This window comes from Lactuca serriola, chromosome 7 (genome assembly GCF_051521515.1).
Source record: "Lactuca serriola cultivar US96UC23 chromosome 7, Lser_US96UC23_V15, whole genome shotgun sequence".
NCBI classification, from domain to species: Eukaryota; Viridiplantae; Streptophyta; class Magnoliopsida; order Asterales; family Asteraceae; genus Lactuca; species Lactuca serriola.
The window spans coordinates 38,976,575-38,981,333 of record NC_136414.1 but is presented as its reverse complement, the minus strand read 5'-3'; positions in this window follow the sequence as shown (position 1 = coordinate 38,981,333).

The window sequence follows — 4,759 nt, the reverse complement described above, 5'->3', positions numbered from 1 at the left end:
CGGCTTTGACATCGAACTTGTTGCGGTGTTCTTTAGAATTGAAGATAAAACACCTTGAACCGAACACATGGAAAAACTTCACATTTGGCTTCCTGTTGTTGATGATCTCATAAGGAGTGAGAGTGAAGCGCTTGTTGAGATATGACCTATTCTGTGTATAACAAGCAGCAGAAATAGCATCAGCCCAAAAATATAAAGGTAAGGAAGCGAAGCTTAGCATGGTTCGGGCTGCTTCACATAAGGATCGGTTTCGTCTTTCGACAATCCCGTTCTGTTGAGGTGTGTAGGGAGCTGAGAAGTTGTGACTGATTCCCTTTTCTGCCAGGAATTCTTCGAATTCTCTATTTTTGAATTCCAATCCATTATCGCTCCTGATGTTGCGAACGACCTTCTTCAGCTGTACTTCAATCTGCTTGATGAACACTTTTAGCTTGTGAGTCGCTTCAGATTTAAGCTTTAGAAAGAACACCCATGTAAAACGCGAAAAGTCATCAACAATAACAAGAATATACTTGCTACCACCGATGCTTTCGATAGATGATGGACCACACAAATCAATATGAAGTAATTCTAGTGGTTCAACAACTTTAGTGTTTATTATAGATGGATGACTTTGACGATTCTACTTCCCCATTTCACATGCAGCACACAAATGATCTCTATCGTACTTGAGCAATGGAAGACCTCGAACATGACCTCCAGTAACAAGTTTGTTGATATCTTTAAAGTTGAGATGAGCGAGTCTTCGGTGCCACAGCCAGCTTTCGTCAGATTGAGCTTTGGATAACAGGCAGATAGCTGGGTTTCCTTTGATGGGTTTGAGGTTTAAAGGAAACATTTCGCCTTTATGCTCCGATTTGAGAATAACTCTTTTCGTCTTCTTCTCAATTATTTCAGAACCTTCATCGTCGAATGAGACTTTGAGACCGGTACCTCCAACAAGCTAAGATACACTGATGAGGTTGTGTTGTAGTCCTTCCACGTATGCAACCTTCCTTATCGTGAAATCACCGTTTGTAATCATTCCATAGCCTTTTATCGTGCCGAAGGAGTTGTTCCCGAGCTTGACGTTTCCACCATTTGAAAGAGACCTGTATTCCCTTAGCTCTTCCTTCCTTCCTGTCATGTGACGCGAGCAGCCACTATCAATGTACCATTCTTCGTCAAACTGCTCGTCACTGATTACCTGCAAAAATTAAGCAGATTTAGGAACCCAAAGTTTCTTGGGTCCACGTGAGCCTTTCACAGGAACAGGTATAGTAAGAGAGATGTCAACTAAATATGTTCTTTTTATTAGTGTTGTTTCATCTTTCTTTTTGATGGTAAAAACTTTAATTTTATTGGGATTCGATGCTTTCGATTTTGACTCTGGTTTAACCACTGAAACCTTCTATTTTCCTTTTTGTTCAGCTGATGATTGAGATTTTTGAGAGGGAACAGAATGGGATTTAGAATTAGAAGAATTAGAATGAGAGAGCTTAGATTGAGATGATTTCTTGGTTGAAGATTTTGGGTGACCCTTTTGCTTTTGATCATCAGTGGGAACGACCTTAGAGTTTTAATCTCTTTTGATTTCCGAACCAGACCTTTGCTTTCGGTTGATGTAGTTCTCTGAACCGAACTTCTGCTTTCGGTTGTAATCATTTTCAGAACCAAACCTTTCGGTTGGAATCATTTTCTGAACCGAACCTTTGCTTTCGGTTGATGTTTTTCTCCGAACTGAACCTCTGCTTTCGGTTGTTGTTGCTCTCTTTCGATCCAACAGGACTTTTCTCTGATTTTAAGTTCCTGTCTTGATGTGAGAAATAGGCATTTTGAGATCGCCAAAACTGTTTTCTTTTAGAGAGATCCTTCCTGTATCTCTGATTCCTTTCTCGTTTTTGATTTCTCATCTGCTTCGGTTGATGATGGATGTTAGCTTTTGGTTTTTGTTTTTCTTTAGCTGGTTCACTCTGAACTGATGAAGTTTCACTAGGGGATGTGACTTCTTTTGCAGGAATTTCTTTTTCCTGAGGAACATCTTTCGTACCACTAGTACTTGGCACATTGAAACTATCAGGTTTATTCAAAGGTTCTGGCACATATATGCCTTTGCTTTTCCATGAAGTCCTTTCAGACAAACCTACTGTTTCATCAGCATTATCAATGGGAGCTGACCAGAAGAACTCATCGCATCCATCAGCATTGTCTTCGTTTACAATGGCTGTGAGTTCAGCAGTCTGATGTTCGGTTACGCCTGTTACCTTGTACACCTGATTTGGAGTGGTTCTAACCTTTTGGTATACGACTGCCTTCTCTGCAAGGATCGGGGACTTTTGTTGGGACATACGAGCGAACTCCAGTGAATTTTCTGAAATAAGATTCTTGTGGTTTTCGGGTTCGCTCTTGACAAATTCTGAACAGTCAACTGTATCCTCTACAGAAATTTCACTCATATTGTCGTCGTCATTAAGCTCAGATGCATTTTCAATATCAATTTTATTTTCTGAGCTCAAGTTGGCGTTTAAAGAGTCAAATTTTTGTATGGTTTCGGTTCTTAGTTTCAGTTTATCATTTTCATCCAAAAGGTTTTTAAGCATGTCCTTATGGTCCTTGGACTTAATAAAAGATTCGATTTTGTCCAGTCCATACATATACGTTGGATTAACATCCTCAGATGAGATAACACTCTCACAATTATACGCTTCAACATCAATTTCATCCTCCTTAAACTCAAGGAAGGGTAAAATCATGCGATGAATCTTTTGTCCTATTTCACAATCCAAATGAAGCTGAGTAATGTTAGTGTAAAGACGTTTGGCAATCAAACAAAAAACATTTCGCTGTTTCAAAAGATTTAAATTGTCTCTTTGCAAATAAATGTTTTCATCTTTTATTTTGATTAATTCCGACTCCTTCAGTTCGATCCACATCCTCCGTTCCTCACTCTTCGAAGACACCCTGCTTAATTGGTCAATTAGGTTACAATTGGTGACTCGAGTTTGAGTTAAACTACTATCTAGATGAGAGATTCTTGAATTAACACTTTTTAATTCTTTTTCATATGAGCATTGTGGGACTTTAAATGAGACAAAAACTGATTGTACCTTCTTGATCAGTTCATCAAGCTCGTTGAACTGCACGCTGAGCGGTTTGGCTGTAAAGCACAAGTTCTGTTGCTCCTTCGTGTCATCCTTTCCACCATCAGTGTTGTATCCCCTCATCTGAGATACGTCGGACACCATCAAGCATCTTCCTCCACTGCTCTCTTCTTTTGCCACATAAGCCTTTCCATGTGAAGGCTTCCTCACTTCATCATCTTCAGAGTCGGTTGACCAGACCTCCACGCCACCGAACTCATCATCAGCTACCGAACCCTGCACAATTAACGCATTCATAGGAGGGTTAGCAGTAGATTTCTTCTTCCTTATTTCATCCAGCTTTTTCTGCAACAAAGCTTCTTCATCCTTTTCTGCCATCTTTTTGAGGACGCAATCTTTTGCATAGTGGTTCTTTCCTCCACAATAATAGCAGCTCACTCCCGAATCTCCTTCAGCCTTCGGTTCCTTCTTTGACTCTTCAGGCTTCGGTTCATCTTTGACTTTTTCAAAACTGTAGCTCCCTTGCCAATTTCGATTCTTGTTAGAGGGGAATCTCTTCTTGATGAACCTCTTGGGATTTGACACCATCATAGCATAGTCCTCAGAAGTGAGGTCATAGTCATCCAAGTTGAGATCTTCGTCCTCCATCACCGCTTTGCTTTTGGACAGGAGGGCCAACGAACCTAGGCTTGAAACCACATTTTTCTCCTGTAACACGATCTTTTCTTGAGATTTTAGGATGCCCACCAGTTTCGCCAAAGAATAGGATTTGAATTGCTCGTGTGCTTTAACTGTGGACACAACTGCTCTCCACTCAGATCTGAGTCCGTTCAAAAACGTAACCTTTTGCTCAATAAGCTTCCTTTCGATGTCGTGTTTGATCATCTTGCTAAGAAGATGATTGAAGCGATCGAACGTTTGAGTCACAGTTTCTTCGGCTCCTTGCTTGAATTCACCAAACTCGGACAAGAGTAAGGTTTGAATGGAGTGTTCCAGATCTTCGTCTGTAGAGTACAATTCACGTAGCCTGTCCCATATCTCTTTTGCAGTCATGCATGAACTCACCAGCCTAAAAGTATCGGATTGAAAATCGAATCTGATCAATCTTAACGTTTTGATATTGCACTGAAATTTATCTTTTTCGTCTTGCGCAATATCTTTAACATCTTTCAGAAGATCATTATACTCCTTTTGAGTTTTAATAATCCTTGAAGTTGCTGAATGAGAAAACGGTCCAGAAACAATTGCTTTCCAGATGAGGTATCCATTATCCTCAGATCCTATAACATAATCTTCAAAGTGATGTGCCCAGACTTCATAATCATGGGTGTACAGGATGGGAATCTTTGTTGTTGATCTAATGCTGTTCGAAATATTAATGGGATTGGATTGCGACTCGTCCATAATTGATCGAATAACTTGTTCAAAGATCAGACTTGTAATATATCAAATTAGGGCAAAACAATAAATATCGAGATACGTCAATTATGAGATGACGGCTCAATAAATATCAATAAATGCGGAATAACCCTAATCAAAACCTTTTTCATAGAAAAGAAGTGTATTATTTACACAGCCTCCTGCTCTGATACCAATTGATAAGTTAAACAAACTAACTTGAAGATCAATTAGATCTTATAACAGGTAAAATAAAGAGTACGAAAATAGTGAACAACTCA